Below are 23,417 nucleotides of genomic sequence, written 5' to 3'. Positions count from 1 at the left end.
ATTTTAATTATGTCTACTTCAAACAATGCAGAAAATGTCATGTTTTCATGTGTGTGTTTATATGTATAATTTTGTACATATATGTGCATACATATGGACAAGGGGAGAGTTGGGGGGAGAGAGAGAGAAAGAGAGAGAGAGAGAGAGAGAGAGAGAGAGAGAGGACAATTTAGATTTGGCTTACATTGACATTTCCATGAGAATTTGAGCTATTACCACCTTTGTCTCAAAAGTCTTTACCCCTTGGTGAGATTCACGATAACACAGTTGGGTTTATTTCTTTTCTTCCTTAGTCTGCCATACGTTACATTTAAGAAAAAACTATACCAATGAGCAGTGCCCGGTGCGATCATTAAATAAAATAGCAATTAAGATGACATCAGCAGTTTTTATAATTACACTCTTGTAGGAGCAAAAATAAAATTTCTGAGTGTGGGGATGAACCACCTGGCAGGCTGCATGCTGATAACATATCTTAATAATTTAACATGACAAATTGAAAGGACATTTCTTCACAGGAGACTTCATTAATCTTCAAAAGTTTTCAACTCTATTTTCACAATTCCCAACAGTCAGATATTTGCCATTTCTGCAAGCACAATTTATTTACCTGTCTTGCCAACCACATGACCCATTTTTGTATTCAGATTGTCTCTTAATATCCATCTATTTGGGTACACGGAGCATTATTGCCAGGTCATATTCCAAATTTTTGGGGTGTAGAACAAAGTTGTTCAGGAAAGGTTGATTTTGCTGTCCCATTAATTTTTTAAAGAAAATAATCATATTTGATATTAGTAATTTACAATGACTTCATATGAGGAACACAAAAATTCTCTCATTTTTTTGACCTGGGTTATTTTATTCCCTCTTTTTGGTCAACTAAAAGTGTCCTTATTCTCTACATGAACTACATGATGTGAAAAAAAATGTTTTCATTTAACAATGATATGGTTCCAAAAAGGTTTGGGATAAGATTGTCATCTCCTCTGATGAACTCCTGAAGCATATGCTTATTTGTAATGTTCTTGATGCTTATTTTCCTAACATTATCATTGTCTTGTTTTATAATCTCTTCTAGGATAATTGTAAGTTATATTTAAAGTCTTTTTATTTTAATTGCTTCTGAAATTCAGGATTAGGTAATTTTTTTCCTTTAAAAATCAAGAAGAATCACTCAACTTGTTAATTTCATTCTTTCTACAGATTCAAATCAATTTTAGTCATGCCTTTTAATGAACTGTATGTATGTAGCCACTTAATAAATTCAAAGAATTGTATTGAAACTCACTTTATTAGATATTTGATTTGTTTGGCTTTTTTAGAATGTCTTTCATTGGATTTGTGGATTAGGAAAATATTATACATTAAATCTCTTCATATTCTCTATGGTCCAATCTGGATTTTTTTGCTTTTCTTTACACAAAGCACTCCACTTCCTCCTAACTCCTAGACACTGTACAAGCTGTCCCCTAAAACAAGGAATGTATTCATTCTAGCTATGTGTTGGGACATGAGCATTGGAACCAAGTCAGGAAAAACTGAATTCAAGTTCCAATGAACATTTGTTACTCAGTCTTTCTGAAACTTCAGTTTCCATGTCTGTGGTATTTTACAGAGTTGTTATGAGGCTCAAATAAGGTAATGGAAGTAAGGTACTTTAGATTCCATCTAGTTTAATCTACTTATTTATATATGAGGAAACAAAAGGCTTCCAAATGAGTTACTTAGTACCATGTAATATTAGGGTCAAGGGAATATTTTTAGTTATAATAGATAATTGAATTTATTTGTTGGCAATCAATCCCTGGTCATATATGTAGCATCTAGCAGAGCTGAGGTTTGAATTCCAGATAATGATATTCAAGGACTGTCAAATTTAGGCAATAAGCAAGAGGAACTGGAATTTTTGATATGAAGAGATTTCACTGACTTTGGAGGGGATGAAATGAATGACTATCATGAAATTCTGGATGGCAATCGTTATTCAGAAAAAAAGAGAATAGTCAAAAAAAGGGGGGCGTAGTAACACTATTTGTTAAGAAGGTGTGGTAATGTGAAGAAGTCGAGGAACTATAGTGAGGGAACATAATGGAGACCATTTCCATGAATTTAAGCGAGTTTGCACCACTTTAGTGCCTCATATGCATTGCATAATCCACCAAATGAACATAGAGCCTGCAAAATTAGCGGTCTATTTCTAAGCATTTCTTTTCTAGAAATAGCATAGTACAAGGGTAAAACATTGAACTCGAATTAGGAAGAATGAAATTTAAGTTTCATTGCACAATTGTTAAGTGTCATAGAGAGTTTATTCATCTTCTTTGAAGCCTCAGTTTCCTTGTCTGTAGTGGCTCACAGAGTTGTTTTGAGGATCAAATAAAATAATGGATGTAAAGTACTTTGAAAACTTTAACTGCCCTATAATAAATATCAGTTATTATTTTTGTCTGTTTTGAGGTAATTTTTTATTTGTCATTTAAAAATTTGGTTATATATTTAAATAGATTTATTGTAGATAATATTAAAGAAAAAATTTAATGTTTTATATTTGTATTATTTCAATAACAAATGCCCACATAAGTTTTCCAAAGTTATAGGATTCATGTTGTCTCCATCCCTTCTTTCCTCCCAGAGTTGACAAGCAATTCAATCTGAGTTATACATTATTATCACGTAAAACAATATTCTATATTATTCATTTTTGTAAGTGAATGATCTTGCAAAACCAAAACCCCAAATCATATAGTGAAATAAACAAGTGATAAATCATATATTTTCATCTGCATTCCAACTCCAACAGTTCTTTTTCTGGAGGTGGATAGCATTCTTTTTCATAAGTCAACCAGAATTGTCCTGGATTGTATTGCTGTAGGTAGCAAAGTGTATAAAGAAAAGAATTAAAGACAGTGTTTTCTTTAAAGTTTTGAGAAAATATTTTCTTCCCTGTGTTAACTATACATCATTGAGTATACTTATCCTTCTTTTTTCCCTGAATCATAATTGACCAAATTAAGACATGTTTTATATATATTATATAAATATGAATATATGTACCCACATATATACTCACACATATACATAGCTTGGTGTCTATAATACCAGTTCACAGTTATATGACATCTTAAGATTTGCAAAACATTTTTTAAGTAATATCCTATTTTTTCCCTCACAATAAAACTTTGAGGTAGGTGTCATTAACAAATGAGGAAACCGAGGCAGACAGAAGTTAAGGGACTTGCCCAGCACCACATATATAGGGTCTGAATCTGTGTTTGACCTGAGTATCCTTAAGTCCAGATCCAGAAACCTATCCATGGTGACACTCATCTACTTCTATGAAAACCAACCAGAAGAATACACCCCTGAATAAAATGATCCATCCATCTCCAATCAGCATAATGATAATTGCTGATGGCATCAGCTTGCTGCAAAATAGAATTTGATATTTTTAATATCTTGTTGTTAGAATTGTCATACTTTGACCATTACATTATAGATATAAAGTATTCCTATTACATGAAAAACTATTTTTTGTAAGTGAGGCTACTGAAATTGGAGAGTTTTAGAAAGAGAACAAGTGGAAACCTAGAAGTAGGGAATAGTCATTTTTTAAATTTTTTAAAAAGGAAATAGTTTCTCAAGCATGTCAACATTTTGATACTTTTGACTTAAAGATGGAACTCCCCAAACAAACAAAACAAAACAAAACAACTTAAAGTTGTCTGTTTAGTCTTTTAAAAAAGTTTTGTTGTTTAGTTGTTTCAGTTGAATCGAACTCTTCATGATCCATTTGGAGTTTCTGTGGCAAAAATGTTGGAGTAATTTGCCATTTCCTTTTCTAGCTCATTTTACAGATGAGGAATTGAGGCAAATAGGACTAAGTGACTCTCCAAGGTCACACAGCTAGAAAGGGTCTGAGGACAAATTTGAACTTAGGAAGACATCTTCTGGACTCCAGGGTTAGAATTCTCTCCACTGCACCACCTAGCTGCCCTTGACAGAAAGGAAAAGAACTAAAAAAAAAGGAGGTTAAGAACAGTAGTGTCAAACTGAAATGGAAACATGGGCCACTATATAGATATAAAGATCTCAAAGGATCACATATTGATTTAGTTTAAATAGAGGATGTTATTGTGTTTTTATTTATTTTGTTAAAGATTCCACAGTTATATTTTAATCTGGCTTGTGGTCATACTTGGGAGTGTTGTGGGCCACCTATAGCCCATAGGCAGCATGTTTGACATCTCTGCCAGACAACTATTGACTGGCAAGTGGATCCAAGAAATATTTACAGAGAAAAAGAAAGAATTACGCATAGGAAACATTTTTTGATACAAAAAAATAAAATGGTAGAAGAATAGATTGGGATAATGCAATTTGAACTCTTTCAGTAATCCTCTTGAACCATCTCTTCAATTTCACTTTTAGTACATTCAGATGTCACAGTTTCTGATTGTGGAGGTAGACAATGGATTCTCCAAAGAGTGACTTAAGTTTCATCTTTAGCTGCACAGTTCTCTGTATTCTGATAATATATTCAAACAAACATTCCATTAGAGTATTTGCATCTAAGTGGGAAAATAAAGCGGGTCCATAGGCCCTAATATAATTATTAAAGGCCTTTAAATTCAGATATTATCTTGGATGATTATATTCTGAGAAATGTATCAGTTTGAAGTGCTTATCTCTGAATAAACCTAATTTCATTTAAGACCATGTTATTTGCACAGTCTAGCAGTCCCACCTCTATTTACTGTCTGAGTACTAATGAGGAAGGCTTTAGACTTAGCCAGTTGGGCATTTCACATCCACCATTCTGGGAATACTGTTGGTGTCTTCCTATTTAAGATGCATACCTGGTAGCATCTTCAGGATGTACAAAAAAAAAAAAAACCAAAACACGAAAGATATTCAGACCACATGCAACAACAATATTCTTCATCTAGAGAATAGAGGGTTTGAAATGGAAACTACTAAAAAACATTTAACTGAAATAATCAATTGAAATTTTTATATTTGAAGAAAGAAAACTAATCCTGTAGGACCCGATGTAATATCAGAGCTTTACAAAATGAGCTTGTTAATACAATTTCTCTAAAATATTTTAAAACCACAAAAGCAACCTGCGCAAACAAAAATTTTCTAGAGCATACTTCTTGCTTTATTACAATGTTAAGAAAAAAATTTAATAGGAAATGTACTTATTGGTAGTTCATAGAAGAGAGTAGGGGAAAAAAACCAGCAGATTCTTGTCTCATCCTCTCAAAAATTTAAAAATATCTAGGAATCCTCCCCCTTTCTCATCAATCAATCAATGATAACTTTTCAAGCACCTACTTTGAGCCAGGCATTGTGCTAGGAGCTAAAGAACAAAGATTAAAAAATGAAATGTCCCTTGTTCAATCGGTCAATAAACATTTACTAAGCAACTACTATATGCTAGGCACTATGCTAAGCAACAGACAACAGAAGAGGAGAATAACAGAGTTTAGATTAAAAATTCTTTTTTTTTTTTAGTGTCTTTGAAAGGGGCTAACTCTTCTGAAGATTAAAGGAAGGTATCAAAAAACTAGATAGGAATCCTAAAATATGTAATATTGTAGTTTTGTCATGTCCAACTCTTTGTGATCTCATTCAGGGTTTTTTTGGCAAAGGTACTAGAATGGTTTTCCATTTTCTTCTCTAGCTCAGTTACAGATGAGGAAACTGAGACAAATAGAATCAAGCGATTTGCCTAGGATCACATAGCTAATAACTTTTTGAGGCTGGATTTGAACTCTGGTGTTCCTAAGTCTGGGTCCAGCATTCCATCCACTGATCCACCAACCTGACCTAGAATTTGTAGTACTGAAGGGAAATTGTTCTTCCTTGGCTCTGGGAAAGCCTGGGCAGCCTTGGAAGGGGAAGTTCTAGCTGCAATATTTGCTTTGGAATTGTCTATAATAAACAGAGAAAAGAGAGGGAGAGAAAAAAAAGTAAATCACTGCTCAGGACCCAGAGGCAGAGGGGAATGGTGTTGTGTGTGCTGAGGCTCCACTAGCAGTGACACCAAAGTTTGGACCAGAACATGAAACATGACTGATCACTGGTGAACTTTCTCCTGGCTGAAAATCCAGAAGACTGGCAAAGTACCTCCTTTTAAACCCTTGTTATAGCTCCTCCTTTTCCATCTAAAAGGATGGAGTATTTAAATGAATTGTTTCTCTTCATTTTTAGCCATTCTTTTGCTGCTTTCAATAGTGTTTTAAAGCTAGCTCTTTGAAGATGAATGTAAGATCAATTTTAATTGCTTTTGAGTCATGGATGTCTTTAATTATATATTTTAATGAAAAATCAAAGGGTGCTAGTAGTTATGTTGATATATAGAATTTACATAGGTCAGAGTTTAAATCTCAATTAAATGTGAGGACTTTATCTTTCAGCTTGTATGTATGACAGGATCTTATGTTTATGATTTTATTAGTCATCTCTGGCAAATTTACTAATAGCAAGAATTTAAACTGGATCTACTAATTTCTTTTACTTTTAAGTAAAACTAAGCTTATCGTTGTATCAAGATGAGAGGAGCAAGGTCTTAGACAAAAAATCTGCAGCTTCCCACATGTAGAGGAATGAGGAGAAGACAGTAACCAAGGAGAACATTAATCTTTGAAAAAGCCCAGTGGGCAGAAAGAGGTACATTTTGGAAGGAAACAGCTCCTTCTCTTTCTATTTGGAAGGAAAAAAGTCCTCCTTAGCTTAACTCTGCTGTCCATAGTGTTTGGTTACACTCATAAAAATGAAAGAAAAAATTGAGGAAGTCTTGAGACTGCACATACTTTTATAGAACCTCCTTCAGTGCTGCCCTAGGATATGAGTTGATAAAGTCTAGGTGTTAGGAAGATCTGGGTTTAAATTGCTCCTTTTGCACATACTTGAGTAAGTCACATTTTGTTTACAAAATCCAAAAATTTAATGATGATAATTGAAAATATTTCTTTTGGAAGGAACATTTATACTTAGAGTTCAAAGTTTTCTCTGTCATCAAAATCAATTTAATGCTGATCTGTAACAAGACTTTATATATCTTATTAGAAATATCTTTTCACACAGATGAGTGCTACTAAATACTGATATCAGTCCATGGGAATAATATTTTAATTGAATCATAAGGCAATTGTCTTATATAAGTTTTATTTTCTCTGATCATATTTCCTAGGCTGATGCAATTAAACACAATTTAATTAGTCTACAATTTAAAATAGCTTTCCATATTTGGCTAATAAATGAGCCACTTAGAAAATTATTTTGCAGGCAATTTCATTTTCATATTTTGTTTTTGTCAAGAAATTCTACTGATTAGCTATTCAATTTAAATTTTCTCTTTTTCTGACCATTGCTTTCCTGTGAGTTGGCAATAATTATGATGAATGTTTAGCATCATAGTGTCAAAATATATAGTTACAAAAGAAACATATTACACATAAAAGATTCTTCATAAGCATTCATGGAATGAATGAATAAATGAATGAATAAGCAGTGCAACACAGTGAAATGGAAAGAACACTGGATTTCCAGTCAGAAAACCAGGGTTTGAATTATGGCTCTATTAGTCTCTAGGTGAACGACTTTCTGCAGGTCATTTTGCCCCTCTACACATCAGTTTCCTAAATTGTAAAATGAAGGGACATGGTTACACAATATCCAAGATTACTTTCAAATCTGAAATCCATGAAAAAAATAGATTATTCTGAAGATTTGTAAAGCAATAATGACTGTCCTATGTGGGTTAAAAACAAATGAATAAACTTTGGTATATAAGTATTGCTGAGAGATGCTGACCAATAAGACAAATTTTAAACTCTTGTTTGAGAAAATTTGACATTCAAATCACTCCATTTTATGGAAAATTATATACCCAATGAGGTTTGGGTAAACTAAAGCTATGTTGTTTTGGCCTATTAGAATCCATATAAGCCATAATGCTCTATTCCTTTTATTTCAAGGTCAAAAATAAAATCTTTATCACAGCATGCAGTTCTCACTAAGCTGTATCATTAATAGCTATAGAATGGATAAACAATATTAATCATTATAACCAGTCTACTTTGATTGGATTACCCTGAAAATGAGACATTTCTTCCTGTTGGAAATATTGAACAAATATTAATGGATAGTGTTAAATTTTGTTTCTATATATACCATGTTTCAGCAATTTATACATATAACACTAGGCATATTGGAGAACAGAATTGATGACACTGTCAATAGTACTTTGAATGAATTTACTGCCTTAGTTTTTATTTTCAGCATATGTTTCGAATTATGATTTTTTTAAAAAACCACAAACTCTCTTCTAATCAAATAGGATTGTTAGCTCTTCCCCTTATAAGATATTCTATCTCCTAACTCAATATCTTTTCCCAGGTGATCTCTTGTGTATGAAATACTGGGCAAATCACCTTACCTGGGTTCCCTGCATCAGTTGCTTTCCCCTGTGAGTTCCAGTTTTCCAGGGATAATTTTCACTTGAATTCCTTTTATCTGCTTCCTTTCTTCCATATATTCAAAGTTGGTAATATTCAACTTTTTTTTTTTTAGGAATCCTAAGAAGAAAGTCAGGTTCTTTATTTAGAATATTTTTTCATGGGTCCATGATTCATATTCTTTCTCTCCCCTCTTCTCTCCCACCTCCCATAACCAATGAGCAATCCCACTGGGTTATACATGTATCATTGTTCAAAACCTATTTCTATATTATTCATATTTTATAGAGTGATCTTTTAACATCAAAACCACAATCATATACCCATTGAAACACACAATCAATCATATGTTTTTCTTCTGCATTTCTGTTCTCATAGTTCTTTCTCTGGAGGTGGATAGTATTCTTTCTTATAAGTTCCTCTGTACTGTCCTGGATCATTGCATTGCTGCTAGTAGAAAAGTCTATTCAATTGTACCATAATGTATCAATCTCTGTGTTCAATATTCTCCTGGCTTTGCACCTTTCACTCTGCATAAGTTCTTTGAGGTCTTTCCAGGTCACATAGAAATCCTCCATTTCATTATTTCTTTCTTGCTGTGATTTTTTTGCTACCATTTTATCTAAGATTTTTTGCATCCATGTTTATTAAAGAAATTGGTCTGAAGTTTTCTTTCTCTGTTTTTGGTCTACCTAGCTTTGGAATTAGTACCATATTTGTGTTATAAAAAGAATTTGGTAAGACTCCTCCTTTGCTAATTTTGTAAAATAATTTGTATAGATTAAATAATCTTTTAATTTAATAATTAAATAAATAGATCAAATAGTTTGTTAAGATTAGTTGTTCTTTAAATGTTTGGTAGGATTCACTTGTGAATCCATCTGGCCTTGGGGATTTTTTCTTAGGAAGTTCCTTGATGTTTTGTTCGATTTCTTTTTCTGAGATGAGATTATTTAAGTATTCTATTTCCTCTTTTGTTAATCTAGAAAATTAATATTTTTGTAAAATATTTACCCATTTCACCTAGATTGTCATATTTATTGCCATATAATTGGGCAAAATAGTTCTTAATAATTACCTTAATTTCCTATTCATCAGAGGTGAGATTACCCTTTTCATCTTTGATAGAGTAAATTTGTTTCTCTTCTTCCTTTTTTATTAGATTAACCAGTACTTTATCTATTTCATTTGTTTTTTCAAAGTACCAGTTCCTAGTCTTATTTATTTGTTTAATAGTTATTTTGCTTTCAATTTTATTAATTTCTCCTTTAATTTTTAGGATTTCCAATTTAGTTTTTAATCTGGTGATTTTTAATTGTTTTTTTCTATTTTTTTAAAAGTTGTAAGCCCAATTAATTGATCTCCTCCCTCTCTATTCTGTGTTATAGGCACTCAGAGATATATATTTTCCCTTGAGTATGGCTTTGGCCGTATCCTATAGATTTTGATATGTTGTCTTCTCATTGTCATTCTCTTTAATTAAGTTTGTAACTGTTTCTATAATTTGTTTTCTGACCCATGAGCTTTGAAGAATTAGATTATTTACTTTCCAATTAATTTAAAATTTTCCTGGTCATGGACCCTTGTTAGTTATCATTTTTATTGCATTATGATCTGAAAAAGTTTAATTTATTATTTCTACTTTTCTGCATTTGTTTGCAATATTTCTATATCCTAGTACATGTTCGATCATTGTATATTTACTATGTACTACTGAGAAGAAGGCATATTCCTTTTTATCCCTGTTCAGTTTTCTCCAGGTATCTATTAACTCTAATTTTTGTAACATTTCATTTCCTTACTTCTTTCCTTACTTCCCTTACTTCTTTCATATTTATATTTTGGTTTGATTTATCTGGTTCTGAAAGGGGAAGGTTGAGATCCCCCACTAGTATGGTCTTACTATATATTTCCTCTTTAAGCTCCTATAATTTTTGCCTTAAAAATCAAGGTGTTATACAATTTAGTGCATAAATGTTTAGTAATGATATTACTTCGTTGTTTATAGTACCCTTTAGCACAGTGATGAGCAAACTTTTTAAAGAGGGGGCCAAAGGAAAGGAAATGCTCATCTGTCAGTCTCTTTCTAAGGCAACTCTTTTGAAGTTTCATTGTATTGTATCCTACACATTGTATTTTTTTAGATTAGGAATAATGTTGTGAGGCCAGATAGAACATTTCAGGGGGCCACATGTGGCCCTTGGGTCATAGTTTGCCCATCACTGCTTTAGCAAAATATATTTTCTTCCTTATCTCTTTTAGTCAGATCATTTTCTACTATAGCTTTGTCTGGTATCATGATTACTACTCCTGCTTTTTCTACTTTAGATGATTCTCAATAAATTTTGCCCCAGCCTTTTACCTTGAATTTGTGTGAGTCATCCTCCCTCAAATGTGTTTCTTGTAAACAAAATATAGTAGGATTATGATTTTAATCCACTCTGCTATCTACTTCTGTTTTATGGGTGAGTTCCTCCCATTGACACTCAACATTATGATTAGTAACTGTGTATTGCCCTCGTCCTATTATCCCCTTTACTTCCTGCTCTATTTCCTTTTACTCTGTTCCTCCTGACCTGTATTTTGCTTTTTGTCTTCCCCAATTTCCCTCTCCCTTCAATTACTTCCCTCCTTCTCTTGTCTTATTTCCCTTCTACTTCTCTGTAGGGTAATATAGAATTCTATACCCCATTGAGGATACTTTTCCCCCCTCTCTGAGTCAGTAATGATGAGAGTAAACGTTAATCTTTCCCCATCATCACCCTTATCCTCCCCTCTGTAAGAGGGAGATTTTAGGTATTTTATAAATATATATTTAAAGTGTGGCCACTAGGAATCAACAATTCAGATTGATTCCATAATTAAAATAGACCCAAGTCAGGATCCAGTTTAAGGTAGTTTATTTACAATTAGGAAGGTAAAAGGTAGGTAAATAAAGAGAGGGAGAGGCCAGTCCAGGCCTGGAGAGGCCTGGACAGAGAAAGAGGGTTAAAAGACTAATTAAACTGGTTACAAGCCACAAGACCTTAGAAATCAGAGAGGCTATAAGCCTACTTAAAGCAGAGTTTGGAAACGCCAAGATAGGCCAAGGAAGTCAGCCTAATTTACCCTCGTGACAATTTAGAGTAGAAGCATTCTGAGGTCTCAGCCAAGCACCTTCAGCCCCAAGTCCAAAGCCGGAACTTTTTTCACCAGGTTGTAACCCACATATTTAAAAAGATAGTGTCTCTCATCATTTCCTGTGGGCCCACCTCTAATTCAAGTGGACCAATGGCAGCCTCTACACTGATTTGGACTACGCAAAGGGCAGTCCCTTGTTCTTGATTTGATACTTATTGTCATGTGTGATCAACTATCTCCCCATTCCTTTTGAGGGAGGTGGGGATGATATAATCTAAATAGTAGATTTTTGACTATGAATGGGCTAGAGTTAATTTCATTTACACACCTCTCTATAATGATTTTCTCAGGTCTTTAAGTTATGTAATTTACCCCATTCTATATCTCCCTTCCCTTTCTTTTCTTTTCTCTTTCACCCTTTGATTTTTTTACATATCATTCATATGTACACATATCATACATACATATCATCTTATATTATATACACCATATCATTATAACCAGCTTACTACCCCACCCTCTTTCTGAGTAAATTCCTTCTATCTTCTCTACTACTAAGAGTAGTTTTGGGGAGTTTCAAATATCTTCTTTCTGTGTTGACATAGGAACATTTTGACCTTAATGAATCCCTTAAATTTTCTCTTTCTCATTTACCTTTTTGGGCTTCTCTTGTATCTCCTGTTTGGACTTCAAATGTTTTATTTATGTCTGGCTTATTCCTCTGGAATGCTTGGAAATCTCCTATCTTATTGAATGTCCATTTTTTCCCCTGAAAGAATATACTCAGTATTGCTGGATAGGTGACTGGGTTGTAAACCCAAATCTTTTGCCTTCCTGAATATCATATTCCGTGCCTTTCAGTCCTTTAATGTAGAAGCTACTAGATCTTGTGTGATCCTGATTGTACTGCTTTGGCATTTGATTGGTTTCTTTTATGCTGTTTGAAAGATTTTCTCCTTAGATTTGTGGCTCTTGAATTTAGCTATTACATTCCTGGATGTTGTCAGTTGAGGATTTCTTTCTGGAAGTGATCTGTAAATTTTTTCAATTTCAATTTTATTTTCTTGTTCGAGATCTCTGGTCAGTTTTCTTTGATAATTTCTTGTAGCATGATGTCCAAGATTTTTTCTTGATAAGGGCTTTCAGGTAGTCCAATAATTCTCAAATTTTCTCTCCTAGATCTATTTTCTGGGTCCGTTGTTTTTTTTAATAGGATATTTTATGTTTTCTTCTGTTTTTTCATTCCTTTGATTCTGCTTTATTGTTTCTTTGTTTCTCATGAAATTATTAGTTTCTAGATGGTCAATTCATATTTTTAAGATCTGATTTTCTTCTGTCAGTTTTTGGTTCTCCTTTTTCAATTGGACCATTTCTTTTTGTATTACTTTCATTTCTTCTTACATCACTTTCCTTTCTTCTTGCATTACTTTAATTTCTTCTTGCATCACTTTCATATCTCTTCCCCACTTTTCCTCTGCCTCTCTTAATTGTTTTTTATAAGTCTTTTTTGAACTCTTCCAGATTCTGTGTCCAATCCATATTTTTCTTTTGGACTTTGCTTGTATTTGCTTTGCTTTCACTGTCCCCTTCTGTATCTGTACACAAATTTTTTAGAGTTAGTTTTTTTGTTGTTGCTTGCTCATTTTTCCTATATAATTATAGGTAGACTTCATTTTCTGGGATATTGGGGTACCTTCTTAAACTTCAGTCCTTCCTTGATGCTATTTTTAGCTTATTTTCTAGGTTTTTACCAGTTTGAGTTCTTGGAGTCTGATGTGATGGTCTGAGGGCTTGAGAGTTCTGAGAGTCCCTTCCCCCTGCTGATTCAATTGACTCTCGAAATGCTGTTGGTTTAAACCTTTGCCTCAGGCTTGGGCTAAGCTTTGATGCCACTCTGAACTTGATCAGGTCAGGAACTGATCAAATTTTAGCCCCAGGCTTAGGCTCAATTTTGGTCTCCACGTGTGCTTGATCTAATCAGGCACATTGCTGATTGCCATGTCCTAGAGCTCTGCCTATAATTTTGGGCAAAAAGATGGGACAGTGCTATGAAATGTGACTTCACCCCAAAGTATGAACTATGCCCTTATCCCAAGCCCAGAGTGGGATTCCTGGCTTCGCTCTGGGCCCACAAGGACTAGCACACTTCAGCTCAGACTGACTGCCCTAGGCTGGGACTCTGGACTTCTCCACAGGTTTGAAATTTCAAGGGATGTATCAGGTTGTACCACTATTTGCCCAGTCAGGATCCCAGAGTATGAATATTGGCTTGGGCTTATGTTCTGAACCTGTGACAGCAGATGTGTGTGTTTGTGGGGTATGGGGGTGTGGTTTGCTCTCAGCTTGCTCTTCTCTCCTTGCTACAGCCTCTTCAGGCTCTTCTCTTCTCTCACCCCAGTGCCCTAAATGTTCTCTGCCTACCTTTTGGGTTTTTCTTTTCTTGAAAATTGTTTTGCTCTGCCTCCTTTTTGATTCTTTCACTACTGTATTTGTTTTGTGGTGATATTTTAATCTTCACTGGAGAGGATTCTCATGGTGACAAGGAGCTATTCTGGTTCTCTCCACTATCTTGGCTCCACCTAGGAAAATCCCTATTCAACTTTTTAAGAGCTATCAAGAACTTTACAATTTTTGCATGGCTAATAATGTTTCCCCTTCCAACTGAATGATTTTTAAAAAAAGTCTCCCTATACTAGTAAAGGAATACCAAGGCAGTAGTCAGTCACTTTGTAAAGGAATAAGAATAGACCTTTCCCCTTCCAACTGAATAATTTTTTAAAAAAACCTCCCCATACCACTAAAGGAATACGAAGACAGTAGTCAGTCATTTATCCTACTAATTTTGTACTTTGTAAAGGAATAACAATCGGCTAATAGGTTTTTGCCTTTGTCAGTATAAGATTTCATTATCTATCTTATTTGTCCCTTATTTTCTATAATTGCCATTAAAGAGTCATATTCTTCTCCTTCCCTATTCTTACAAATGTATTTGAGAGATTTGTTTTCAATTGAGTCAAAAAAGCCTTAACCTAAAAAAAAGATAGAGGAGAGAGAGAAAAAATATTACAGACACCATTAGTTAGACACCAGTGCGGTGCTAGCTATAATTAAGGAAGAAAACTAGCAGGTGAGATACTTAAAAGTTCATAGGAGACAACATTCAAAAACAAAAAAGGAAATCTTTACTAAAACCCATATCTTCAAATGGATTCATACAAATATTCAAAGTTCATGCAATAAGTCAGATGAAACTAGAGTACAAGGAGGAAGATGTGAGTGCTTAGCCATCAATGAGATGCTTCTGAATAGGGATACCTTTTGTTAAATGCAGACATCAGAGAAGTTATCTGAATCTGACCTCATTCATGGTCAGAACAGGTTCATACCTTTTGGAACCAGTCTTGTGGCTTCCTCTTCATTACTGCACCTGGCACCTGCTGTCCTGTCTAGATATCACCATTCCTTGAACCTCCTTGTCCTTCTGGTATTTTGTAAAACAACTTAACCCTTCCTGTTGACTCCTAATTTGAGCACCTGTCCCACTTGAAGCGAAGTTAAATCCTCTCCTTTCTGCCTCTCAGGAGCACTCCAGTACTTCAAGGCTGCTGGTGTCCCAAATTATAATTTCTTGCCTCCATTAAAGATCCTTGTTGTTGTTTCTTTGGTAACCTTCTTTATTTCAAGTTGATCTTTTTTTCCCAAAAGAAATAGGAGCAGAAATAGGGGAGACTGTATGTAATATTGCATATTAAGAAGTTAAGTGGGGACAGCTGGGTAGCTCAGTAGATTGAGAATTAGGCCTAGATATGGGAGGTCCTGGGTTCAAATCTGGCCTCAGACACTTCTCAGCCATGTGATCCTGGGCAAGTCACTTGACCCCCATTGCCTAGCCCTTACCACTCTTCTGCCTTGGAGCTAATACACAGTATTTACTCCAAGATGGAAGGTAAGGGTTTAAAAAAAAAAAAAAAGATACCCTCCTATGAGGAAATCTAGGAAAGGCCAGGGATGAAAGTGAAAGGTGTAGGGCATGGCTGGAAGTATTTGGATAAAGAAACAAAAAGGAGAAAGAAACAAATGCTATATTTGTCACTGAAATATAAGATAGTGGACACAAAATGGATATACCTCGACATAAAACCAGATAGATCAGGAGGTGAGAAAGCATATCACACATATGACACAAAAGTCTAAAGTGGCAGGGATGGAAAACTTCAAAAAGATCTGGCTGCTAGAACGAATGCCAAGAGAGGGTTGCAGGCCTGTGGGAAACCACTGATGGCTCCTTCCAGGTTGACCCAGTTCACGTTTTGAGGCAGCAGAAGCACTTGATCCACAACCAGTCCTCTATCCTGTGGCTGGGAACTAGCATTCTTTCTTGTTTTTTTTTAACCCTTACCAATACTTAACAATACTGTGTATTGGTTCTAAGGCAGAAGAGTGATAAGAGCTTGGCAATGGGGGTCAAGTAAATTGCCCAGGGTCACACAGCTAGGAAGTGTCTGAGGCCAGATTTGAACTCAGGACCTTCTGTCTCTAGGTCTAGCTCTCAATCCACTGAGCAACCCAGCTACCCCCTAGAACTAGTATTCTTGTAGAAGGTAGAGTTTGAGCTGAAACTTGAAGGAGGTCAAGGAAGCCAGGCGGTAGACTCCTGAGGCAGAGTCAAGGAGGAAATATATTCTAAGGGGACAGCAAGTAAGAAGGCATAAGCAAAAAAAATTCCAAATTCAGAGGGTGAATTATAACAGGATATTGAAAGGAAAAGTCAAGGTCTGGGTGAGAAGAAGAAGAAAGGGAAGGCAGAGTGAAAGATTGAATTAAACATTTCATTTGATCACATTCCTTCTCTCTTACCTTCTTTGTAAAGAGCAATTGGTGGGCTGTGAATTAGAAGAAATCAGCCTATGACAAAGGACAATTCACAATGAGTAATGATAAACATGAAAATGAATGGGATGATCTCACCTAGAAAAGGTCCTGGTTCAAGGAAAGGTATCAAAAGGTGACTGAAGTGACATGGAGAGCAGTTCAGCAAAGGAAGATATGCCCACTGGCAATGAGAAATGTCTATATGATGGCAATTCCTGGAATGATGCCAACCAAATTAGTGGTCATATGAGAAACAATTTCTGGGCAGAAGAGTAGGGCAGGTTGACATGGTGACTCTAGGACACATGAACTTTCAGGATTACTGTCAACCTGCCCCCCATATCTGTTTTCCCATTCATAGCCTCTCTCTCTTGTGTGGTCATGTGGACCTATCTGGAACTGAAGAGAAACAAAGAAGCAAACAATTTTTAATTTAAAAAAAATTCTACCATTTTGTACTTAATAACATTTTTGTCATTAATACACATTATTTGTGATTTGGTGGATTGAGGCACAATTAATTCTGGCATGGACTTCCTGAGCCATGCTTTACTCTTTCACTCCTGACTTCAAGTTCTGGCTTCATTCCTGGATCACACTGACTTGACCCTGAGCGACCATTCCCATCGCTCTGGCCCCTTGGAGTTTCTGAATAAAGCTAGGCTTAGCCCACTTTCTACAGTTGGAGCTAGGGGCTGATGGCAGTTATGTTAGGACAGAAGAACTTTAGATGGGTGGCTTGTGTTTGCTGTGGCCCTTGGCTGGACTCTTGTCTACCAACGTCATTCTTCCCTCCTTCCTCTATTAGCAATAGTAACTGCTGTTATCCTCTTCAGTACTCAATGGTATTTGGTGGTGGGCTGATGTTGGGGAAGGTCAGCAGCCACTGGGGGAGCTGTTTCCATTTTATATCATTGTTCACTCTTTTCTGTGTTTATAAGAGCTTTAGCCCTTCTCTACCGTCCTAGTTTGGAAAGTGGCTATTGAGAGAGAGAGAGAGAGAGAGAGAGAGAGAGAGAGAGAGAGAGAGAGAGAGAGAGAGAGAAAGCTAGTGCTTCTGAGTTAAAATCTGGCCTGAGACACTTTCTAGCTATGTGCCCTTGGACAATTCACTTAATCCCCATTTCCTAGCCCTTACTGCTCTTCTGCCGTAGAATAAATACATAGTAGGATTTTAAAAAATGCTAGTGTTTTTGCTCTAAGATTACTTGCCATTTATCCTGTATATGTTTTATAAATACATAATTGTTGGCATGTTTTCTCCTCATTAGAATGTGCACTCCCTGAGGGAAGACATTGTTTTGGGCTTTCTTTTTCCCCCTCAATGTTTAGCATAGTGTGTGACATAGTAAATGCTTAATAAATGTTGGTTCATTTATTGACTCTTCCTTTGAGATGCAGCTCAGGTACCATATTTTTCAAGAACTCTTAACTGACTCCTCTCAAATTAGTACCTTCCCTCCCAGACTAAATTTTATAAAATTACTTTGTATACATGGAATTTATTAACTTTATATTTATGTTGTATATGATTTTTATTGGCATTTTCTTCCTCATTAAGTGTAAACTCATCATGAATAGGAATTGTGCCATTCATTGTACCTGTATCCCCAATACTTAGCACAGTACCAACCACATAATAGTTACTTAATCAATACAATGTTGATTGATAATATTTCTATTTCCTCAGTTACTAATTTTGGACTTTTGTATTAGGCTGTCAGTCCATTGTTGATTGTGACTTTGTTTTTTTCATTTCCAGTTACAAGATTTCATCTCCTATAAATTAATCTGGAACATCTCAGGTGAGAGGGTGGTAAGGGGTGTGCTGAAGCCAGTTTAAGCTGGCTCTTGGGATAATTGTTAAATTTTCAGTGTAAACATTTACACTCTGAAAACTGACAATCACCATAAATCAAGATTTGGTTTATTGTTTTGTTGATTTTCTAGACTTGTGAAAGTGATAGATAAAATGTTAATAGAAACACAAATTGAAAAGGGTGTCCTCTATACTTTTTTTTCCCTAGAGGGATTGTTAAACATTTACCAGCATTAGCTTTCCCCACTCTCCTAGAGTATCCTAGAGATCCTGTCCTTTAGGCCCATCTGGAATATCTCTGATTAGAATATTGTGGTCGTCCATCTTCCCTAGAGTGTCCTGATCTCAATACAGGTGGCTCTCTGCTCTGCAACTGTGGTCAAAACACCATTTCTTATATCATTGAATCTACTCATCAGAATTCTCTGGGATTTCTGAGCCCCCCAAGACTACAGTTCTGGAAACTTCAGGTGCTCCTGAGGCATCTTATGGTAAGAGTGCTGGCAGGTTTCTGACCCTTATAACTGACTTCGCCCTGACTTCCCTAGCAAGATCCCTCATCCAGTGACTAGAGGCTTCTTGTTATCATTTGGAGTCAACTAGGTGGTACAGTGGACTAGACTCAGAATCAGGAGGATAAGAATCTAAATCCTACATATTATGTGTATGAATCTGTCTTCATTCCTTAGCCTTTCCCTCAGACTCAGTTTCCTTGTTTGTAAAATGGATATAATAAAATAATAGCACCTACCTCACAACATTATAAGTATTAAATAGGTTTTGCAGTTCTTCCAGATCTACAAAAATGCTCACTTCTACTACTGGGCTGGATATGTGTGCTTTTCTTTCTCTAACATTATTTGATCTGACTTATTTTTTAGTTTTTCACTTATATAGCTTAAGTGGTTCCCAAACATTTTTGGCCTACCGCCCCCTTTCCAGAAAAAATATTACTTAGTGCCCCCTGTCACATACTGCCCCCTTACAGTGGTAAAGTTAGGATAGATATAACCCTAGACAAGTCATTTCATCTTGGTTTGACTCAATTTCATCTTTAAAATGAGAATAATAAAAGGTCTTACTTCACAAAGTTTTTGAGAATCAAACAAGATAATATTATTAGAGAAATGCAAATCAAAACAACTCTGATGTACCACCTCACACCTAGCAGATTGGCTAAAATGATAGTAGGGGAGAGTAATGAATGTTGGAGGGGATGTGGCAGAATTGGGACATTAATGCATTGCTGGTGGAGTTGTGAACTGATCCAACCATTCTGGATGGCAATTTGGAACTATGCCCAAAGGGATTTAAAAGAATGTCTTCCCTTTGATCCAGGCATACCACTGCTGTGTTTATACCCCAAATAGATAATAAGGAAAAAAGACTTGTACAAAAATATTTATAGCCGAGCTCTTTGTAGTGGTAAAAAATTGGAAAATGATGGGATACCCTTTGATTGGGGAATGGCTGAACAAATTGTGGTATTTGATGGTGATGGGATACTATTATGATAAAAGGAATAATGAACTGGAATAATTCCATGTGAACTGGAACAGCCTCCAGGAGTTGATGCAGAGTGAAAGAAGCAGAACCAGGAGAACACTGTACACAGAGATGGATACACTGTGGCACAATAGAATGTAATAGACTTCTCTACTAGCAGCAATGCAATGATCCAGGACAATTCTGAGGGACAATTATGAGAAAAAACGATATCCACATCCAGAGAAAGAACTGTGGAAGTAGAAACACAGAAGAAAAACATTTGCTTGATCACATGGTTCAATGTGGATATAATTGGGGGTGTAGACTCTAAAGATCACTCTACAAGGATATATGTAAAACCAAGCAGAATTGCTTATTGGCTATGGGACAGGGAAGGGAAGAGGGGAGGAAAGAACATGAATCATGTAACCATGGAAAAATATTCTAAATTAATCAATTAAATAATAAAATTTAAAAAAGATAGTATTTATAAAGTACTTTGAAAACTTTAAAGTGCAAAATAAATGCTTATTTTTATTTTGGTAATTAAGTGGTATTATTTTTAAAAGTCTAAGGATGAAATAAATAAATGAATGGAAAGGCCAAGTTTTAGAATAGCTATATAATGATGAAAGTTAAAAAGAGAAAATTATGGAAGAAAAATTATAATTGTTACAGAAAAAAGGATTAGCAGTTTTAGGAAGAGAGCACTCAGAGTTGGAAGATTCCTAAGAGATCATCTAATTCAAACATATTGCAGATGAAGAAACTGAAGAATAGAAAAAATGTTAGTTACATAGTTTGTAACTGAGTCTGGCTCTCTTACTACCAAACTATTATTCATTCTATTGAACCATGAATTTTCTGTCCTTAAGCAAAAAATAATTTTTTTCAGGTAGTGGGGAAGAGATGAAGAATCACTGGATCTAGAGTCAGATAATCTGTCCCTGTGCCACATTGGATGTCACCTAATAATCTCTGTGAGCATAATCAACTTTTTTTAACTGTAAATTAAGGAGTTTGGACTTAATTATCTCTGGGTTTCTTTCTAGCTCTAAAAAAAATCTATGATAATCTCATGTTCCTACTCAAATCCTTTCCATGAGTCACACTGACTATAGAATAAAATACAAATTCTTTAGCTTAATACTAAAGAGCCCTCTGCAATATGAACTTTCTAACCTAGCTTCTCTCTGTTTTTTACATACACTGTTCTCTTGCCAAACTTGGACATCTTTTCATTCTCCAAACTCGGCCTCTCTCATCTTTCTTTTGCTTATGCTGCTGCTTCTGATTATGATACTATCTCCCCAAAGTTGGCTTTTCTTTTTTTTTATTTAAATATTTTATTTTTTTAGAAAAATTTTCCATAGTTACATGATTCATGTTTTTACTTTCCCCTTCACCCCCCCCTTTTACACACTCCTTATCCAATGCACATTTCCACTGGTTTTAACATCAAAGTTGGCTTTTCAAAATTATAGTCATCCTGCAAGGCCTGATACAAATTCCACTTACTCCATTGTGCTTCCTCCCCACCATCCTCCCAACTGAATGCTATTTCTCCCTATTCTAAAACTCATTAGTCCACAGCTCTTGCATTTAGAATGCTTGTTCTTTATTGTACTAGAAAGTACATCAGATGAGAAATGAAGAAACTTAGGTCCAAGACTGCTCTTTCATGGCAAAGCTATGTGGTCATGAGAAAAGTAATTTACTTCTCTATGCCTCTGTTTTCTCATCTAAAATATGTGTATAATACTTGCAAAAGCTATCTCATAGCATTTTGAGGAGATTGGAAGGAGCCTTATGAATACAAAATATTAATTATTTATGCAATTATCTTATGCTAATCTCTTATCCACTTATCCATATTGAGATGCTATTCTGGAATTCTCACAGTTCCTTCCATCTCCCCCAACTCTACTTGCTCACTTCTCATGTAATTGCAGCTCCCCCTCTTCTCTAGGATTAGAGGGAAAGGAGCCTGTCCTTTCAGACATACTTACAGTCCTCTAACATCCTTAAATCAGAATATACTGAGGATTTCTGTCATATCCTGAAGGCTTTAAGCTCAGCTTCATTCATATCCCTTGTAAAAGAGGGAGCTAATGGAGAAAATAGATTTAAGCATTAATATGAGAATATAGCTGCAGAAGACCAAGATTTATTTCAAATCCTTCCACTTTTTTCATTAAGATACTGTGGTAAATGTTGAGGATACAGAAATTAAGTCTAAATTTTCTCTGCCCTAAGGGAAACTACATTCTACTTGAAAGGGGGATATTTTTGAAGAAAAGTAGATTTAAATACATGCAAAATAAATAAAAATTATTGTTTTTTTTTAGAAATGTGAAGAGAATATATACAGCTGGACTGTAAAATAATTATGTAAGAATAATTCTTTCTAAGTAGTATTTTGAGTTGAATCTTGAAGAGAATTATGTATTTTATATGAAGAAGGTGAGGAGGGAGAGCATTCCATAAATGGAGGACATCATCTACAAAGGTATGGAGGCAAGTTCCTATTATGAGCAAAGCACCTTTCTGGCTACTTGGATAAGTAGAGTTTGAATAAGACATAATCCCTATCCTAACCTGCATTTGCTCAGAAATGAGCAATATGATATTTTATTTTCATATAAAAGTATCATTTATTAATAATAAAATTTATTAATGCATGATAAAATAAAATAAAACAGCTGCTTTGCTGTATGATCTGCTTGAATTGAAGATATTTAAATATTAAAATTGGGATTATTTTCATACTATTTTGAACTTATTTGATTGTTTGCATCCTATTTATTCAAGTATATTTATTTGATTCTATATGTAGAGTCTTAACTGTGGAATAGAGTGACAGAGGGCCAGCACTGGAGTTAAGAAGACTTGGGTTCAAAAATTCTCTTTTTCTACTAGTACTAGTACTAGTACTACTACTACTACTACTAGTACTACTACTACTACTACTACTACCTCCTCCTAGATTTTTACAGCTCTTACTATGTACTGTGCTAATCACTCGACAAATTTTATCTCAATTTTCATATATTATATACCTATATATGAAACATTATATATTATATATAACATATATTTGTATGTAAAATGTTTGATATATATGTATGTATATATGGAGAGAAAATTTTATCTCAATTAAGATAGATTGATAGATAAAATTTGTAATGTACTTATTGTTGAGTGCTTATAATGCATCATATCTGCATGGTATATATACACGTAAGATTAGATATATGTATATTTTATGTATATAAAATAGCTATATATATGTGATATACACACACCAGGGTTTTCCTGTCATATATGTCTCTACATATCTCTATATAAAGTATACATGTTTTATATATATAAACTTGTATGTGATATACACATAACAGAAACATAATGTTAAATTACATAAAATCTGTATATGTATGTGCTATGCAAACAGTGCATATCTATGCATATTTGTGATTTTATGTTTATATATATATATATACACACACATAACATATACCTGTTTCTAGATATAAATATATATCTATATATAAAATATATTATACATAAAATATATTTATATATAAAATGTATCTTTATATATATATCTATATATAAAATACAATATATATATATGTGTGTGTGTGTGTGTG

The sequence above is a fragment of the Gracilinanus agilis genome, chromosome 1, assembly GCF_016433145.1.
Source record: "Gracilinanus agilis isolate LMUSP501 chromosome 1, AgileGrace, whole genome shotgun sequence".
Taxonomy (NCBI): domain Eukaryota; kingdom Metazoa; phylum Chordata; class Mammalia; order Didelphimorphia; family Didelphidae; genus Gracilinanus; species Gracilinanus agilis.
This window is presented reverse-complemented; position numbering follows the sequence as displayed.